Consider the following 21,262-nt stretch of genomic DNA (forward strand, 5'->3'; position numbering starts at 1 on the left):
ATGTATTCCCTAAGCTATTTCACCTCCCTGTTTTGGGCAAGGGTTTTGCATAACTGGGATTTATTGTCTATTACAGTGAATACAGGAATTAACTCATGCAAACAGAGAGGATGGGGCTCAAGGAAGAGACTGGGAGTCAGCAGCTTGGGGTTCTAGTCCCAGCTGAGCCACTTATTTGATCTTGGGAAAGTCACTTTGAGGCCAGATTTTTAAAGGCATTTAGGCACCCAAAGATGCAGACAGGTACCTGGGGGATTTTCAAATGTCCCTAACTCCCACTGATTTCAGTGTCCCTTTTCCTCTCTATGGTCTTGAGATAAGATGAAAGGTGCTATTCATGACAGGCTAAACTGTGGGTTTAAGCCACAAATGGACAGATTGTCACAGGAAGGTAACATTGTCATACCTCAGTGGACACAACACATAGCTCCCATGCATATCAACTTGGGCAGAGGAGAGAAGGTGGGGTGGAGAGTGGGAGAATGAATCTAGAACCATGGTTAGTCCTAGATTTTGCCTTGTGTTGATCTACAAAGAAGGGGAAGGCTCTTCATGTACCCTGCCACTCCTTCACCTTGCTGCATTAAGAGCAGGGCACAATCTTGGTCTGATAGAACAGTTACTAATGTACAATAATGGAGCACATAGGACTCCAGGTATGTATGTTAGTGAATTCTGGTATGCCGTTAATCTCAGCCTGTCCCTGGAAATGCTAAACACACTATACAAGGTCTAACTTATACCTTCCCTGGGGTTTGGCTTTTTTAGTAACTCAACCAATTACAGAACTTAAAATGTAGTCTGAGCTGTCTCACCAGGCTGGGCTGTCTCTATCATTTCCTGCAGAATCTCCCTGTCTCTATCTCTGGTTCCCCGTGAGGAGAGGCTCACACCCACTGCTTTCTACCTTCCACTGAGGTTAATAAGCTGCATCTGTCACAACGAGTCAGCAGCACTTAGTGCTTTATAAAATCTAACATCTCGAATACTGACCTGGCCAAGAGGGCAGCCTACTGTAGCAGCTGGCACCTCCAACCAAGTGTGACTGAGACCGTTTTGAGCATTTTCCACCCCACCTCCACAACTCAAAGTGTTAAACATGAGACAGACGTCTTCCTCAACAGAAAATGACTGAAACATGAGGCGAAACGGGTCTAGCATGCTGGACTGCTCTTTGATTTTCCACAACCACCTTAAAAACACTGCTGCCAAAGTCAGGACCAGGAATAATCTAATCAGCAAATAGCTGGTTCACCATAGGTGCAGGTGCACAGACACTTCACACGGCAGCTCTGGTGCTGCGCTATTCCTCAGCAAAATACCGTGCCCCTGTATGGTGTCGTTTGCTTCACACTAAACTGGTCAACGTCGAATTGAACTTGACCATACATACCATCACAGGCACCCTGCTCCCCACTCCTATCACATGGCTACCAGTTGTAAGCAACACAGCCCCTTCACACATGCGTCACAGAGAATCTACAGCCGGACTGGCAGAGAAGCTATTTGCCAATTCAGGTCTCCCACTGTACACAGACATTTTCAGTCAAAGTATGACTTTCATTGAGGCGTCCATTGTGGTCTCAACTGCCAGATCAGAATCTGTCAACAGCAACCCCAGCAACGGTACAATGAGTGGTCTGCTAAAGACATTTGGTTTCCTTGTCACTGTTCAGCCACCAAGATTTGGACCTGCCACGGCACCTTTGGACTCTGCTGAACAGGTTCCGAACTAGCCAAGGAATATGCACAGCCAACCTCTATACACGGGGTCTGCGTGACAACCTACTTTGTCACTGTGGCCTCCATCAGTCAATGGTGTATGTTGTCAACAAGTGTCAACTGACTGGATTTCATGGTGGCCTTAGGGCCCTTCATTGTGCTGATGAAGCTGCTGTCAGGTGGCTTGGCAAGTGCTGCAAACACTAGAAGAAGTAGTGCTTTATACAGGGATCTTCAAATACCTGCTAGCAGGGTGGCTCAACATAACAGACTCTGCCCCACACAACCTTCATAAGGAATTATTGCAAGTGTGTCTCTGTGCTCAGGGCAGTACAGGAACTCTTTCCTGGCTGTGCCTCTGGGGATTGCATAGTGTCCAAATGGCAGTAAGGAATGGAGGGTCTGGCAGAGGCACAGGCATGTTCTGTTCCCTTCCCAACCCTACACAGTTAGATGGCTGCGCCATCCTAAGGCACAGATCCTTTCAGAGCTCTGTTGCAAGTGATGAAGCGCCACTTCACCCCTGACCTACTATTCAGACCAGTGGCTAAATGCAACACTTTGTCCCTACATGTTTTCCACAGCCCTCTGAAAGACACGCCCCCTCCAGTGTGGAATGGAACATTGCTATGAGGGTGGTGTGTCTGTGCTTTAGTTCCTGCCAGGCACACGATTTAATTCAGCTATCAAGGCAATTTGCACTCTTTGCACCTGGCAGAGTGAATCTGGGTTTAGTTCTGTAGTTAGTGCTGTAGTTACTTTATAGTAACACAGGACAAATAATACATACATTTAATGAATGTACAAAAGGAAGAGGGATCATAACGTTGGGAGAGAGGATGTTTGTGCTTCAATGGAAACACTGACTGTACAGGGGCTAATTTAGGGTGGTCTTAGCTGCTAATTGTACAGCTGGAAAACTGATCAGTGGCTCTAGAACTGAAGGTCACTGGTCTTGGGGAAGGAGTTAATCCCCATAACATTAGGATCAACATGCAATGCCTTTGCTCGGACCAATTCATGCTTTTGAATGTGTGGTGGATAGGGGGCGGCCTATCCACCTATGGTTAGTAGCACTTTTTCTGCTCAGTGCTAGTGCCATTTGTTTGGCATGCAAACATTTTACTTACTCTGGGTGCCAGATTTGTTTCAGGCAGTTGGGCATGGAAACACTAAACTATGCAGATAAATTGCAAAAGATGAATGAGCCTCTACACTCCAATATAATTTATATGCAATAATACATGTTATTTATCCACTCTGAAGGCTCTGTGAGCCAAAACATCACCATTTTGTCTATTTTCAGAATGTATAAATAAGACATAGTATTGTAGAGAAATTATATTGGAGTGCAAAGGCTCATTTATCTTTTGAAATTTACTTGCATATCCTTTACACTAGGAAAAAAAACCCACCATGTAGAATTTACACAGAAATAAAACAGGTTGGATGAAAGGTGTTACAGAAAATTAAGATGGTATAGGAACACACTCAAGTTAAGTAATTCAACTTCTTCCCTATTCATTAACCCCCACAATAACCAACACGATTTCCCCCAATTTAACAATCCAAATGTGGAGGGCATGATCCAAAAAGCAGAAGTCAATTTACCTGAAAATAAAGAGCTGATCTTGGCTAGAGGACCAAATTTTTCTCTCATTGACACTGGTATAAAGGCAATGATTTCAATGGATTTATTCGTGCTTTGCACTAAATGACAGCAGAATCTCACCCAGCAGAAGAAACTGACACATGCTCATAACGGTAAAACTTCATAGTTTCCAACCCTTGAGATCTATAAATCCTAGAGAAGGTGCCTCTGCTAACTTCATAACTAATCTCCTGTATGTGTAACCCTTTCTACACATAAGGAATTGCCTTACATGATATGCTTGTTTGCTATCACCTACTGTATATATTTCACCTTTGGAAGTAAGGTCCTGGGATTCAGACCCTCTGTTTTGAAACATTTTGAAGAAAAATAGTCTAAACTTTCTCCTCAGTCTTTTTTGTACCAAAATCTGACTATTTATAATAATAATAATAATAAACTATTTGTTAAAATGAGAAATTTAGTAGCTGAAAATCAAACTCCATGACCTTCCGCACATACGTAGATTTTCCCTTCCCCACTTTATATTGCCTAGCCCTTTACCACATTATCTGTTGTGTCTTCTGTTCAATTATTACAGCCCAGATGCTCCAGGGCAGATCCTCAGCTGATATAATTTGTCATAACTCCATTGACTTGAAGGAAGTTATAGCCATTTACACCAGCTGAAGATTGTCTGTTCCAACTGTCCGTTTCACTCACAAGCATCTCTGCACCTTCTTTCAAGTTGCCACCTGTGGATGGAATGCCCTCTCCAATTCCGGTCTGCCAAGCCCATGCCCTTAATTCATTTAAATCCCTCCTAAAAGCTCCCTAATTTCTCAACAGCTGCAGTTTGTGAGTCAGAAACATTCAGTATATTCTACTTCAGTAATTGAGCAGACCCATTACGATGTGCATGTTGTTACTAAGCCTGAACCAAAAGCCACTGAAGTCAATGGAAATAGGAGTCTGTTGAATTGCGCATCTTTTAGTGCACTGTAGCAGTGACCACATGGGATATTACTGCATGGCAAGCCAGTATGCTGTAGATTTGCACTTTGGCTGGCTGCAGACTGAGATCCCGTGTAGATAAACCCAAACTCTAGTTGACTCAGTGAGCCTTGGATCAGCTCCATTGATGTTACCAGCTAAGAATATCGTCATAAGCCTCATCCTTCTTTGCTGTACCTCTTTCCTACGGCTTTTCACTCTCACTTGTTGTGTCAAAACTAAAACTGAGATTGTAAGAAGTTTAGGGATATGGATGGAGTCTTCCTGTATCCTCTGTTCATCACCTAGCTTACTTTTGGGTACTATAGACTATAAAATTAATAAAACCTTGAGAAAGAAGTTGGAGATTTTAAGTATTTTTGTTCTTAACTGGGACTCTTAACTGGGATTTTTCCATGTGTAAATAAACAGTTGCTTAACTATATGACAGCTGGATAGAATACACCAAACCATGGGCAGAAGAACAGTTTCAGATTATATTATCAGTGGAGATAGGAAAACTGCTTCAGATAAAATAAGAACCAAATGCACTTCCTAGAAATCAGTAAGCATTATTATCCCCATTATACATCTGGGAAAACTAAGGCACATAGGGTGGAATTTTCTAAATTGCCTAAGTGACTCAGGAGCACAAGTCAATACAATTTGTGCTCCTAAGTCAACAAGAACATCTGAAAATCCCATCCAAGAAGCTTAAGTGACTTGCCATTACTGTACAGATAGTCTGGGGCTAGAACATTGGTCTGCTGACTCCGAAGCCATTGCTCTAATTGCTAGCTATGCTTCCTCCCCTATGATATAATCCTTTAGACATAGATATTTGTCTGGTTAAAATACAGTATGGGATTGCTAGAACTTCTACAGCAAACTGCACAAATAAATCATTGTTGTTTAAGTGCATCTTGGTATGAATACTTTATAGATCCAGCACCATTTTTTATCTGCCCAGGTCTGTGGCCTGTACCTACCTAGAGCTTTTGGCAGAAGTGCATGCAGTTGCAGTCAGAGGGCTTCTCAAGATAACCTTGTCTCTTACTTTTTCTATAGGTACTTTTAGGAGTTGCCCTCTCAGTGAGTATTATATCTGGGTACTAAGTATCTGACCTGAAACTTGGTAAGTAGGAAACAGGATTTTTTTTTTAAATCTACACAAACGGACGCAAGTATAATAAAAATACACTGAGACTGATGGATGGAAGGCACAATACAAATGCAAAGTACTTTACATACTCTAATCAGTTCAGCTTCAGATCTAGAGCTGGCAAAATGTTTACAGAGAACAATTTATTCAACAGAATTTAGCCCTCTTTTCTGTTTGTGACTTTGATTTTAGGATTCCCCCCTCCCCCCCACATTTAGATAAAAAAATAAAACTCAGCCTGTGGCTTGCTCATGTATTATTCACTGCAATTACTGACCTGTTTGCGATGCAATTTACTTGACGCACTGTAATGGTCCACCTAAGTCATATAGTGTTGTTTCTGCTCCTGGATTGGATGACTCCAAAACCCAAAAGAGCTCTGGAGATGGCGATCCAAAATGCTTCCACCCTAAAAACACATCAAATTCCATATTTGCACAAGCATGCTTTACACTTCCTCCAAGCATTGTGAACAAAAGTTGCTCAGGCAGTTGATCACAGAAAGCCAATAATAGGAGTTTTGAATAGTGGCAAAGAAAACATGCAGGGGGTTGATTGGAAAGAATTTTTCAGGAATACTTTTTTGTAGTAATCACGCTGGCTGTACTCAGGGAACCCGTCCTGAGCTAATTACTATTATACCACCATTCAGAGATGGATAAATTGAGGCATACATAGGCATGGCAGACTCTCTCTGGGACCTTGGACAAGTGACTAAGGAAGTGTTATTGTCCCCATTTTACAGATGGGGAACTGAGACAAAAGGAGATGAAAGCCCTGATCTGGCCAAACACTTATTATTTGTATTAGGGTAACACCTAGAGGCCCCAGCTGTGCTAAGAACTGTATAAACACATAGTAAGAGACAGTAGCAGGCAACTAAATAAGCATGTGCTTTAAGTTAATAAATGCTGTGCTGGGGAACGGGACTTTAATATCTCTTCATGAAAGGGGAAATCAAGGCACAATGGGTGAGATCCATCGTCTGTCTTGTTTATTTAGCCTCCAATCTTGTGAAGACTTATGCATGTGCTCAACCTTATGTGCTCTGAGAATTTCCATGGAGGTGAATGGAACTACTCACAGCACGTAGTTAAGCATATGCTTATGTCTCTGCAGGATCAGGATCTTAGACTGTAAGCTCTTTGGGGTAGGGATGGTCTTTTACTATGTGTTTTGTACAGCACACAGAAAAATAATAATAATAATTAACAACAGCACCTAGCTCTTCTCTAATGCTTTTCATCAGTAGATCTCAAAGCACTTTACAAAGGAGGTCACTTTCTTTATCCCATTTTACAGATGGTAAAATTGAGGCACAGAGAGCTGAAGTGACATGGCCAAGCTCACCCTGCAGGCCAGTGGCTGAGCCAGGAAGAGAACTCAGGTGCTCCCAATCCAGTGCCATATCTACTCAGTAATACTACCTCCTGATTTTGTGGGGATCTCTAGGCACTACTGTGATATAAATAATAATTCATTATTACTAGCCTTCAGTAACTAGGAGTTTCACTGGGAGATGGTGAGTCATGCAAACATGCCTTTCTACAGCAAGAAATAAATCATTTTGCACATTCCAGTATTTTGGGGTGAGTGGTGGGGGAGGGGGTAAGGAAATGCAAAATGAATCTAAAATATGTTTGATCCTTTACATTTATAATAAATCCAAGTGATTTGCCAGGATGGAAAATTCTCACATGCAGATTCAAGGACAATATTCTATTCATGTGCAAGAGTCATTTATTCATTTATAATTAGATAAAATGAACTGCAATTTTTTAAGAAAAAAATTTGCATGTGGCAACAGTAATGTATTACAGAAGGGTGGCACTTTGTTACAGCCATTTGTTAGTCAGGACACTGGAGCTGCAATTTAATAGACAAGAAATAAGTACAGTAGAGGAAGGGAAAAAATTAAATTCCGCGTGATCAGCAAGGTTTCGAACAATCGCTAGCCAACTGAAGTGGGTGCCATATCTATAAGTCATTTTGTTTTATAGGCCATTAGGATCTCCTGAGAGAGGCTGCATGGAGACCGCTGCTTTTTGTTGAAATTAAAATGTCAGAGAAAAAGAAATAGAACAAAACAGGGAATCTGCAATTAATTACAAGGCCATAAAAATTCAATAATCAGGAGGCAGTGCTGCTGTAGGCACAGCAGTATCTGATTCAGGCTAACAGGAATGGAATACATTAATCTTTTCAAATTAGTTTTTTAATCTGACGGGGATATATAGTGACGTGTTCTTTTACTGTTTGAGGAGAACTGCTGTCTAATATATAATGCTGAGTGTCTGGAATTAGGACATCTATAGCCATTTTGTGACTACAAGATTTTCACTGCATTTATTCAACCCTATCTATACACCTGTCCTACAGCAATCAGGCTAAACACATTCAAAGTTCATATCCCAGATACTACTTATGAAAAAGAATTAAAATGCTGGGATTAAGATATATATCAGTTACATCAAGTCTGAGCTTCCCTGGCTTTGCTGCAGTCCTTCTTGAAGACTTCCAATGTGTACCATGAGCGCTCATATGCTCATGAAAGAAGCAGGAGAGGACTGAATATTTAACAAAGACTTCACTTCTCCAAAATGTTCATTGGTCATTGGCATTGTATTGGTGTTAACAAAAACTATTAATATGTTTAAATAGACTAAAACCCGCTTTTTCCTCTAAACTGATCACCTTCAAGTCACCGAATCTTGTGGGGTTATAATTTCACTAGTTCTCCAGTCTCCATAGAGGAGTGTGGCCAGGGTAGACAAGATGTGAACTTTTATGTAACCCCTCCTCTAAACAAGCAGAACGTCCCCCTGGTGCCCTACCCTCACCTTATTTTATTTATTTATTTAGTTTATCAAAGAAACTGTCAAGCCTTTTTTATGCATCATAGAGGAGAAACAGAAAGGCACACGGCCCCCCAACCCCCTTTTTTCTTTTTTGCAGGTCACCTCTAAGGTTTTCCATCAAGACTCTTCAACTAGACCCTGCCCCTCCATTTTATATTCTGGTGACCAAGATCATTAGTATCACAGAAGCCCAGGGCCCCCATACCTTCACATGGGCCCCACATTTCATAGAGCTGTATTTCTGGTGAGTTTTATGTAGCTTGGGCATGCTTTGGGAGCTCTCCGTGTAAAGGCCAGCTTGTTCATCCTATCTGTTCTGGGGATTTTCTTTCCTTTGAGTTTCAATCCTGTATGGGCATATTAAAAACCCCACAGATTCACCAAATGAGCCTAAAATGGCTTAGCCCAGTTTTGAATGAAGATTTAACACCTTTGGCTTATTTAATTTTTAGTTTACAGATTTTCAATCTAATTCCAGTGCACTCACTTGAGAAGCAGTTTATCATGTTTGTTCAGTGCCAGCATGTAGAGTAACATCATTTATGCATTCATTGCCTTTTCCTGGAAGGCAGGACAAATGGGCATGGACAAGTCTTTCTCATGGATCCTTCAGAGGATAAATGCTATGTAAAAACCGAGAGAGAGAGAACCAGGTGTGTAGAAACAGAAATAAGCAGCTACATTTAAGGGGCATATTCCAGGTAAGGAGGAGAGGAAAAACACCTCATGCTGTTTGCATTCATCCTGTCCTATCACTCCACTTTTTGTCCTTTGTAACACCATATTTGACCTTTATAAATCAAATCGAAATGTGAGTAGCAGGCACCCGTGTTCTCTAATAATCACTCTCTGCAAATATACCTCCGTATTTGCTTAAAATTCATTGTTTCTGTGACAACTTCTTCCAGTCAAGTCAATCTCTAAAAAAAAATTGAGAAAAATTAACATGGACAGGGCCTGAACCCATTAGAAGTGAACTTGTTTTAAAACTGGAATGAATATTTGAAGAACAGTTTTTACATTATTTACCCAGCTGTGGACAAGGCATATTTACTTATGCCTTGTCCACGTAGAAGTATCCTTAAAATTTCCAACCATTGCTGCTACCAGTCCAACTCCACTGGCGCTAGTGATGCTGGGGTGCTAGTATAGATAGACCACGTGACACCTAGCTCTGTACAGAGCAAGGTCAGACGAGATGGCAGTTGCAACGCTAGAACTCCCTCCATGACTGCTGCAGAGGGAGTTGTACCAGTGGGAAATTTTAAGGAAGAAGTCTAGTGTAGATACAGTGATTGGCAGAGAAGTGTGGAGCAGCTTTTACTGGCTATCTAGATAATCTCATGAGGTCCACTACCTTCGCACCTGGCAGGTAATTCACCATGAATTCTCCAAGTCATCACAAACCCAACTATCTGTCTAATGATGATGCTCTTTCTACTCACAGAGGTACTTGTATTAAAAGAACATCTAGAACTATCAATCTAAATACATCCTGAGTTTTGGTTGGCAAATCTCTACATACAGGATTATTGTTATTATTTGCATTATGCCAGCAATCAGAGGCCCCAGCCCTGTACTCTGGTAAGAGATAGTCCCTGAACTGGCAAGCTTACAATCTAAACGGACAACCAGATACAGGGTGGGAGGAAATATTCCTCCATTTTACAGATAGGAAACTGACACACAGAGACATTAAGGGCCAGAGTTTTAAAGGGAGTTTAGGCACCTAAAACCTTTAAAAAATCTGGCCCTACGTGACTTTCCAAGGGTCATCCAAGAAGTCAATACCAGACCCTCCTCAGCCCTAGTCCATAGGCACAAGACCCCCCCTTTGTGTATAATTTTATTTTATTCTAAACCAGTCAAACACAGCCATTCCAGATGTTGCATCTAGAGGTTTTTTTGATTTGCAGGAAGAATGATGATAGGCCAATACGTGATTATGGTGGCTCCCGGTCTGGGGGCCATGAGACCTCCCCTTTGCGGGGTACCGCACTGCCAGCCTGCAACAATCACAGCATCTAGCACATTGGGCCCTGGTCCTAGACTGGGGCTCCTAGATGTGACAGTAATACAAATACTAAACAAATCAAATAGTGGGAAAAACAAACATGGGCCTGATTCGGGACTCAATGGACCCAATGGCCATCACTCCCACCAACTTCCGATTTGAGGCTGGGGGAATCTCTGCTCTTTCCCCTGCTCCATCACTGCCTGGCCACTATGGGATAGGGAGGAAAAGTGGTTGGAACAGCAGGAGACGTCAGCAGAGAAGAAAGAAGCGGAGCAGCAGCCCCACTGCAGAACTATTCCCTAGTGTTGAAGCAGGGAGGAGGGTGAAGAGAACAGCTCTTTTTAAGCCACCTGCTTGGCTTCTCTTCAACAGCTGCTTGCCCACTGAACCTGTTTTTTGCTCCCAAAAGAGTGTGGGAGGGGGAAAAGGCAGCAACAGATCCTCCTCCAGCATTCTCAGCTGACAGCTCATGAGGACCGAGAGCAAACACCCTAGTTTCTGAGTCAAATGTACTGTAGAAATCCGACCCCAGAATTCCCAGCACATGCTGATATCTGAAAATTGCATTCAGTATTCTAGATGTGTAAATTGGCTCACCAGCAGGGGCGGCTCTACAGTTTTGGCCGCCCCAAGCAGTCATGCGCGGGAGGCGCCCCGGAGCCGCGGGAGCAGCAGACCTCCCGCGGGCATGACTGCAGAGGGTCCGCTGGTCCCGCGTGGCCCGGCTGGACCCCCCGCGGCTGCGGACGGTTCGCGGATCCCGCGGCTCCGCTTGAGCTGTCGCAGTCATGTCTGCGGGAGGTCCAGCCGAGCCGCGGGACGAGCGCTCCCTCCGCAGTTATGCCTGCGGCAGGTCCGCTCGTCCCGGGGCTCCGGTGGACCTCCCGCAGTCATGACTGCGGCAGGTCCGCCGGCCCAGCCTGCCGCCCCCTAGATTTGGCCGCCCTAGGCACCAGCTTGTTTTGCTGGTGCCTAGAGCCGCCCCTGCTCACCAGGGCACCCTGCCCTGCACACATGAACCTGATTGGTTACTCCTCATACGGTACATTCACCTCTACAGCAATAGGTGTGCTTATTACACATCCACCTATGTTCCCAACTGTTCACTAGCTCATGTACCTACCTGGATAGCTCAGTGGTTTGAGCATTGGCCTGCTAAACCCAGGGTTGTGAGCTCAATCCTTGAGGGGGCCACTTAGGGACCTGGGGCAAAAATTGGTCCTGCTAGTGAAGGCAAGGGGCTGGACTCAATGACCTTTCAAGGTCCCTTCCAGTTCTAGGAGATTGGTATATCTCCAATTATTACCTGCAAACAATCCTTTGAATAGGACCAAACAGAAAAGGTGAATTATTGTGAATGGCTGGAAAAGATAAGCAAGGAGAGAAAACCAGACAAAAGAACATAGAGAGGACCAGCGACGGAGAAGGAAGAAGTGGGAGGGAAGGGAGGTTAAGAATAGGGCAGAAAGAAAGGCAGGGATGGGGAGAAAGAAGCAAAGGGAGGGAAAAACAATGAGAACAAAAACATTAATGCAAACTGGAAGGTGAAAACCACACAAAGTACATGAAGCAGAGATTTTTCCCAAGTGATTTTGGGGTGTCCACCTTGAGACATCTTAGAGGACCTGATTTTCAGAAAGTGCTGAGTACCCACACTCTGAAAGTCAGGTCACTCTAAACTTCTAATTGTGCACCCAGAAAGTGGGGCACTCAAAATAACTAGTCACACTTGAAAACCTAGACCCAAAGGTAGACAGCAGAGAGAGAGAGAGAAAGGAGGGACAAAGACCAGGTGAGATGCGGCCACCACAGCCAGGTAAGAGTGTGGAAGGGCAGGCACAGAGCGAATATAAACTGGAGGTGATGGGGAAGTGCTCCAACCCTAAAGACTTTGGGAGCCACGGAATGACTATGAGACACCAATAATCCCCAACAATGCAGTCATTCGGTGTTGTTTTAATAGTTCACTCAAATCTGGTACCCTCATTATCTTCATTCTATTAAAAATTAATTTAAAATGCATCATATGCTTTGGCATCCTGTATCACCACAATATGCCCTATCTGTTATTTTCTCTCATGTGTAATAACAAGACTGACCTTTCAAAAATACACCATAACAACAGATGGCATAGAAAGATAAAGCCAAAATCGAGTACAGAGCAGACTCTGCCTTGCTACTGGCATTTAGAGAGAGAGAGAGAGAGAGATGAGATGGTATGAGTGCATTATTCTTACAAAATTTATACTTCAGTAGCATGATCCAAGAGACTCAATGGTTTAGTAAAGGACTGGTAATTAATCCAACTACTATTGCTCTTTTCTGTGGCTTGCAGCTATTCTTCAGAGAATCTAGCCTGCTTGAGATTCTAGATTCACAATCTTAAACATTACATTTTCTGCTTCCACCACTTATTAAGCTCAGTGTGAAAAGCCAGCCAGAAAGCTGCTGAGAATCACACCAACCTCCAGAATGCAAAGTCATCCCAGAGGTAAAGTATTCTCAACCTGCAAAGGCATGATAATGTCATGTACAGAGTGAAAGCTCTGGGTCCTAATCTCCTTCTGAATCGGTCTTGTTGTGGTTTTGCTGGGAGCACCAGAAGGAGAGAATGGATTAGGTGATATCACTGGTATAACTTAAATGTTACGCATAGAGGCTACTCAAACCCCTGCTTACTGCATTAGTCGGTATTTATGATCTGGGTGACGACAAACTCCTTCATGTGTCTTTTTACCTCTTTATTTTGGCTTGGATTGGTTTCATCAGGCATGCCGGGAAGTGAGATACAGTAATTGGACTGACAAACCCCCAATCAGCAAAACAATGTATTTGTGCTCCTACAATCCCACACCCAATGAAGCTCATGACATGAAATCCCATTGATTTCAACCGATTCAGGGTTGGGGTCCCTAATTCTGAGACCTCCAACTACATTGTGTGTGATGCAAGCTTTTCAAATACATGACAACAATTGAACAATGAGGGAGACACAATTGGGAAGGAAGCATTCCCTAGAGCAGTGTTTCTCAACCTTCTCAGCTTGGCCACCCTGAAACACTGCTCTGTGGTGTAAAGAATTGCCCCAAGATTGAAGAGAACAGGGTCCAATACCCAGCTCTGCCACAAACTTCCTGTGTGGCCTTGGGTAAGTGTGCCTTAGTTCTAGCCCAGTGTTCAAGCCCCTAAGCCAGGTTGCCTCCCATCTGTAGATTAGGGGTAGAGTTTTCCCTCCCTCAGGAGGGGTGTTATAAGAAGCCATTAATGATTGTGACATATGGAGATGCTACAGGGGGAGGGCCATGTGTGTTGAGATAGAACAGGAAGAAGCTTGGCTGCGTGCCTTTAATGTTTTGATTTTTTTATGCAGCTCTCGGACTAATAATAGAGTTAAATCAAACACAGCATATAAGAAGTTAGCCTGAAGTCTATTAAAGGTCTCACACACCATCAGAGACTAGTGAGTGAAGACACAGTAATAACCGCTGAGCAAACTTTCAAAGACATTATAGTTTTATACAGAAGTCATGAACAGCTCATTAGAATAACTTCAACTAGAAGAGATGTTCCCCACTGAAGATCGCTTCATAATATCTTCCACCCAAGGACCTGAAAGCATTTTACAAACGTTAATGAATTAACTAAAGATGGACTCATTCCCAAATCCTATATCACCAGGGATCACTGCCGGGTCCTATCTTGTTTAGAATCTTAGTTAGTACCTGGAAAAAAGGGGTAAACAGGGATGAAATGAATGAAACAAAGCACTACACTCTTATGAGATCAGATTCCACCTTCCCATCTGCACCTTGCAGACTCTACCTGCTCTCATTTCCTCCTTATACTCTTCCCAATCCTCTCCCCATCTTCCTGCTCTTCATTCTCCCATTCTTGTCTTTCTTTCCTCCATCATGCAGACCCCCAGAGCTGGAACAGGTTCCCTCCTCTTGTCCAACAATCTTTTCTACTCCTCCTCCAAATGCCTCTGTAGACCTAGAACCATGCAAATCATGAAATGACTTGTTCACACTTTTATGGATGCAATTCAGTAATGTTCCTACCCTTCTCGTGTTTGTTCCCTGCACTTGGGTTTACTGGCAGAAATGGTCACAGAAATTGAATCTCAACGTTGTATGGACAATTATTTACAGGGAGAGTTCTATTATTCATTTTCATAAGCATTTATGAATAATTTTCACTTGAAAATATTCACAATGGAAGTCCTGGCCATGTAGTGCCATTGCTATATAGCCAATGATTGTGTGGTTGCCAAAAGCTTCATGGCATGATAAGATAGTGGACATATATTGAACATCCAGCCAGACCATCTTAAGGACTTAGCTAGAGATAGATCCAGGTGGCACTCTATCTACAAGGAGGTTACATCCCTTTGGGATTTGCCTAGATGACAATTACAACAAGGGAAATCCATGCATGTTCATCCAGTCAGGTATCCATGTGACTTAATGGGAAAAAATCACATCTAAGCGACACAACTCAAAAATTTTGAATATTTGCAATTAATGCATGCAGCAAAATCATAATACTAGTCAAATCTGAATAATAAATAAATTCAGGGAAGCCACAATGTGTTAGTCATATTCTGTGAGCAGTAATGAGAGAACAAGCATGTGACAGGTGTGTAGTCATGTTCCTTAATGCACTACTGGAAGGTGCTCAGATATGACAACAATGAGTGTAGTATAAAAACCTAGACTGAATAGAAGTTCATAAAACAAATTACTCATTGAGAACTGTTTTCTCTGTTCTCCACTTCTGCCATTAATCATTTTGGACAGTGGTCACCATCCAAACATCAACATTTACATTGCAGTGCAAGGAGATAATAGTCCATCTTTGTATGTCTCCACTGTAACTGCGCCTCACCTGCACCACGGTGTTTGCTTCCAAGCATCTCATTAACTGGATGATATTGAGAAATTGGAGGGAGTTCAGATACAAGCTAAAAAATGATTAAGGAGGGAGAGGGACTGATTTATGTGGAAAGATTAAGAGAGGCAAATATAAATAGCTTGGCTAACTGAAGATTAAGTGAGGCACATGATAACAGTCTATAAATATATGGCTGGTGTAAACACCAAGGAGGGAGAAGAATTATTTAGCTCAGTAAAAAGGAGTATAACTAGGAGTAATGAGATGAAATTAAGAGAGAAAATTTAGGCTGGCTATCAGGGAAGAGCTTCCGGAGAGCGAGAACTAATAGGCTGTGCAATGGCCTCCTAAGGGAGGTTTTAGTGGACATAATATTTAGTCTTGCTCTCAGGAGTGAGACTGGTTGAAGAGCAGACTCCACGCAAAACACTTAGCTCAGACAGAGTTTTTTCAGGATTTTTTGGAAGATCTAGTCCCTGCTGGACATGCTCAAGAGCTTAACACAGGCATGGGCACAGCCCCTCTTATACATCATTACAGCATCTCACTTGTACAGCCACTCTCATATTAGTCACGTGATACCCATCAGTGGAGAAAGAGCCCCCGTTACTTGGAATATTTAAAACCAGACTGGACAGGCATTAGAAAATGTACTGTAAGATACTGGCCCGGCGGAGGCATGGATTAAATGACCTCAGAGGTCTTTTCCTTCCCTAATTTATGTGATTCTATGATAAACACTCTGCTTTTTCCTAAATATGCATCAAAGTTATGACTGTAATAATCATGATTAGATACAACAGTTTTCTCCCAAATTAGATGGCTAATAAAGTCTTTGTCCTCATTGGTTTTCCCCTTCTGTAATTACCTCAACTCTGGCTCATGAACAAACGTAATCTCTCTGGGAAGGGCTTTTTCCTAATCCTCTGTGACAGGCCTCACAGCAGGTTTGATATGGAATCTAAGAAGAGATGACTCTGTGTAACTAGAGAGACCCGTATAGCAGACTACTTTCTGAAGCCTACTGTGTTCTGTTTATAGTTACTGCAGGTTGAGGGTTGTCCATTTTTGTTTTTACTCTAAACTCCCAAAGTTCTGTGAGCAGAAGGACAGCAGGAACTGTCCAAATCAGTAGCATTAGCAGGAGGCAGGAATTGTCCTACTTCTCAACAGTTATAATTTGGACCCGTCCGCATCCTCTCTTTGACTAGACCTCAGTACCTCAGGGGGAGCCCCATGATTCAGCGACAATGTCAGATCTTTTGGTTGATCAAGCTTTTGGCTGACCTTTAGCAATAGTATGAAATGGGATAGGGGTTGTTAGCAAGCAAAGGGAGCTCATGTTACCTGTTAGATCCCATTCCCATAACTATATACACACATCATTCTTCAGTGATGCTGTTGATAAACAAGAAGTTAATTTAAATAAATAAATACAAACATACTGAGAAAGGAATCACCTTGGTTAGTATAAAACTAAAAAAATTTCAGGAAAGAAATAAAAATCAATGGGAAAAGAAACATTATCTTCAAACTAAGCAACTGTATTAGAAACAATGGATGGTGAAAGACAAAAATAGAACAAGATTTTCAAAAGTGATTAGAGGTGTTGGGTGCCCAGAATGGAACACCTTAAGAAGGTCTAATTTTGCAAAGAGTAGATGCTCAGCACATTCTGAAAATCATATCCCTTTGAAGTACCATAAGTTGGGCACCAAAAATTTGATGCACCGTAAGTCACTAGTCAGTTTGGAAAATATTGGCCTTAGTGTTCAACCATTACCATGGTAACTAGACCATATATTGACACCAATATACTATAAAGCTGTGTATGCAGGGAAGTGGGGGGAGGGGAGAAGTGCTACTAACAGCAACCACTTGTTCAAAGTTCATAGTCTCAAACTTGAAGGCCGGAAGGGACCATCATGATCATCTAGTCTGACCTCCTGCACATTGCAGGCTACAGAACCTTGTCCACCCACGCCTGTAACAGACCCATAACTTCTGGCTGAGCTACTGAAGTCCTCAAATCATGATTTAAAGACTCCAAAATACAGAGAATCTATGATTTACACTAGTTTAAACCTGCAAGTGACCTGTGCCCCATGCTGGCGAGGAAGGCAAATAAATAAACAAACAAACAAACCAGGGTCTCTGCCAATCCTTCCTGACTCTTGGACCCTGAGCACTTAGGCAAGACCCAACAGCCAAACACCAGGGAAAGAATTCTCTGTAGTAACTCAGAGTCCTCCCCATCTAGTGTCCCATCACTAGCCTTTCAAGTAGTGCAAGTAGAGTCTAATAAAAAAATCCAACCAAAAAAAAAAATCAAACTTTCAAATTTGGGAAGCCAGAGCCATCCATACAAAGGCTCTCCATGCTGGCAGTGGATCCATCAGGCGCATGCCAGCAGTGTGGTCCCCTGCTGATCCAAGGGCTTCCCCCTTTCCCTTAAGGCGGGATTCCCTCTGTGCCATGGAAAGTTAACTTAGTCCCATGCTGTGTTAACTTCCTTCCCCAATTTCCACAGAATCAGTGGTGAATGATGTGTCATCTCTCTGACCTGTCCACAACTTCCCCAGCCTATCCATTTAAAACTGGGGCCAAAAGCTGTTGTGGAAGCAGCTGACTTTGTCCCCACCCTTTGCACATGGGAGGTTTATGATCCACACACAGATGGATGCATGGATCAGTCAGACCAGTGATTGAAAACTTCTTTACAATACAAAAATGTATCCATGATCCTGTAAAACATGCCGCCTCTGAAGGAGAGTTCTCATAAAATTTAATCTGAAATTTCCTTCCCAAAATATTATTTTTCAGAAATAACTTAAAGTTGGTAAATCTCCATGAAACCACCAAAGATAAAGTCTTTGCATCAGAAAACCAGTTTTACTTACCTCTTTACTACCTGTATGAGCCAAGAACTCCAGTAGTTAGATTATGCAGTCCTCATTAAGTCAACGCTAGTGTGAAAGCCTGAGTCAAGAGTGCAGGATTTGGAGCAAGAGTGCTCTGAGATCCTAAGCCACACCCCTGTAGGGTTTGTCTACACTAGAAGTTGTGGCCCTGTTTTAGCAAGAGTTAACTGATTGCCAATTAACTGGAGTTAGCTAATATGGATGTACATGGTAATTTAGGCGCTCCAAAAATATTTGTTCCATGACACAAACTTTTGTGGTTTACCCTAGGGCTGAGTCAGGAACAAATGCTTGGGGAGTGCTAGTACTTACAGCAGTATTTACAATTGTATTAGTGAACTCTGGTTATTTGGCAGAACCACAAATTCTAATCTCAATAGACTCTGACTGCGTGACCTTGGGAAAGTCATTTGGTCTTCTTGTTTCTCCAACAAAGCATTGGGTAAAAAGTAAAAACTCCACTGAATACTAGATACTGTTCTGGATTAGCTTTGCTACATTAATAAAACTGAATGAGAAAACTAGTCTTGTTTATCAACGTGTACAGTTTCCAGGCACAACAACACTGTCCTGAGATAGGGCCCGATCCTGAAAGGTGATGGAAGCCCCCTAGGAACTGATGAGCAGGCTCAACTTCCAACCAAGCTAAAAAGAGATACGGACATTCAGCATCTTGTGGGATCAGGCACTTACCATTGTATCTCTTTGGTTTCAATATGATGATTTTAATGCAGGGTTTTATAGTTTTACTCACTTTTGATTTTGGTCTTTGGAAGCTTCGTAAAAGAATTCTTATGCAATTATATGCCTCTATTCAAGATACTGGAGGCAGACTCAAAGCATTAAAAACATTGATTAAAACATTGATCCTCAACTGGTGTAAATCAACATAGCTTCACTGAAGTCAATGGAACTACTCCAGTTTACATCAGCTGAGGAGCTGCCCCAAAAATTTGGCCTACACCTACTAAAATAGAAATGGAAATCCCAAAGATGCTGGTATTGGTATAAAATGCTGAAAGACATAGGAATTAATGGTTTCAGTTCCCCTATCTCCATTCCTCTCAAGTGCTCTGAACCTTACAGAGGTGTGTGGCTATGACCCAAACAATTAGTAGGTCATAGTTTTCCATTTGCCTGATTATCCATGCTTTCTACTCCTTCTAAAGAAACAAAAACAGTATGAGGAAGACGACTGACCTAAGCAGCTAAAGACAAATCAGCTTCACATGTTTTAACTTGAGAAATAGCGGAATCGTTACAGTTTTTATTGGAGATAACCATCGTGAACTTAGCAAACGAAAATTCATTCCACCAAACCCCCCTGAATATCTTTTCTTATGGATTACAGATAAGGCTGATAATGGCACTAAATATGACATAATTTATTTGGATACCCAGAAATCCTCAGATTAAGTTCTACATGATGGACTCTTGTTTAAACAAAGAAGTAAAAGATCCAAGGTAGCTCATGGGGAACATTGAGAGAGCTGGCAAAAAAAAAAAAATACATGGGGAGGGGAAACACGTGTGAGTGAAAGGGGAAAAATGAGGTCCTAGGAAGGTCAATGAGCAGGACTTTGTTCAAACTATCTTTTTTGGGGGGGAGAGGAGTTTTATTCCATATAAATGATGTAATTAGTGGGAATATAATACAGAATTGTGTGTTAGAGAGTGCACTGAATATAGATACTACAGTAAGTAAAGTTAAAAAAGAATGGCATCCCCTTTGTAAAAAAAATCCAATGGAAAAATTAAATCTAACACAGATACAAATGAAGATCATCCAGCTCAAAAGTAATACATATTAGTACAAATCTTTGGAGTGGGGCAGAAGAGAGGAACAGATTTAGAAAAACAATTGGATTCTTTAAAATTTTCAGGACAATAAGAAAATGCAATTTAAAAGTTGGATAATGGATAGAACTGGTTTTTTATCTCAGTTATATGAGTGTAAATCCAGTGGCTTCATAGTTACTCTGGATATACACCAGTTATCTCAGGCTGGCATCTATGGCATAACGAATATGCAGGCATATATCTGCCTCGACAACAAAATATTTATCTTCAGGAAACCCCGCACAAGTCCGTAAGGCTACAGGTGTCTTTTGAGTGCAGGATGTTAGCAGCATTACTTCCACTGCCTTTCATGTCTTAGAATGCAAGTCTACCCAGATAAGTAACTGGAAAAATGCCATTTTGAGGTTCCACATTCAAATCTCTCAATGGCTCCAGATCAAACAATGAGTTTACAAATTAAAAAACAAACAAACTTTTTTCCCCTGAACTGCCAGCCCTGAAAACTCACCCCTGGCTCCAGAAGTAAAGCTGAGGTCTTTCCTTTTAGTATATCACTAGTGATTAAGGTCCCTGAGACCAATCTGAGTTTGCACACAACCTCACAGTCTTCAATGGGTTTGCAAAGGTGCTAGACACCAGCCCTTTCACTGAAACTAGATAAACTAGTTGATTATACAAGAAGAAATAGCATCCAGTTTTACACTCAGCAGGAATTACAGGAATAATAAAAACATACTTTCTCCACTAAAGTCACAGGGAAGAATACACAGGGAAGAAATTTGAAGATTAAGAAGGAATCATTTTTTTAATGATCCCACGACTACATTTAAATTACACTTCAACTCACTCGATTGCAGCAATACTTTGGCACTAGCACCTGGGTGGAGTATCACTCGTTGTTCTGAAATGTGCAAAGTACTTAGGTTCTCAGGTCCGAACAAAGCATGATTCTCAGGGTCTGACCATGCTCTGCCTGGCACACTAGGCAGAGAAAAGGCAAGAAGGCAAAGGTGTCTTTGTGACACCTTTCAGGTCCTGGAGCAATTTAGAGCATCCTCATGGAGTCTCTCATTTGTGCCTGGCTGCAAAACACTCAAGTGGGCCATTCTAGCAGCCAGAGATGGCCAGAGTCCCGCTTTGCTCTGACAACATCCCCTTTCACCCAGCCATCAGGAGCTGTGAGGATGCAGCAGACTTTGCACCACCAAGGAAGTACTCAGCTGGCCAGCTAGATTGGCTTTGCACTGCTATAGTGGCACAAAGGAGCTACAGGGGGATCTGGAAGTTGGCCCTGAGAGGAAAGTT

General features: G+C 42.2%; 1 long non-coding RNA gene across 3 annotated transcripts in view; it reads right to left on the reverse strand.

Annotated features, from left to right (window-relative positions):
• LOC120368914 overlaps positions 1 to 21,262 on the reverse strand; it is a 133,009-nt gene that overhangs the window by 20,163 nt on the left and 91,584 nt on the right. Inside the window, exons 2-3 of one of the 3 annotated variants that reach the window (XR_005582842.1) lie at positions 8,814 to 8,949; positions 5,746 to 5,877 (exon numbers count right to left, since the gene is read on the reverse strand). This is a non-coding gene — a long non-coding RNA (uncharacterized LOC120368914). Of the gene's footprint in view, positions 1 to 5,745; positions 5,878 to 8,813; positions 8,950 to 9,187; positions 9,246 to 21,262 lie in introns of those variants that run through there. The other 2 variants (XR_005582844.1, XR_005582843.1) reach the window with 2 other exon arrangements.

This window comes from Mauremys reevesii, linkage group 7 (genome assembly GCF_016161935.1).
Source record: "Mauremys reevesii isolate NIE-2019 linkage group 7, ASM1616193v1, whole genome shotgun sequence".
Classification (NCBI taxonomy): domain Eukaryota; kingdom Metazoa; phylum Chordata; order Testudines; family Geoemydidae; genus Mauremys; species Mauremys reevesii.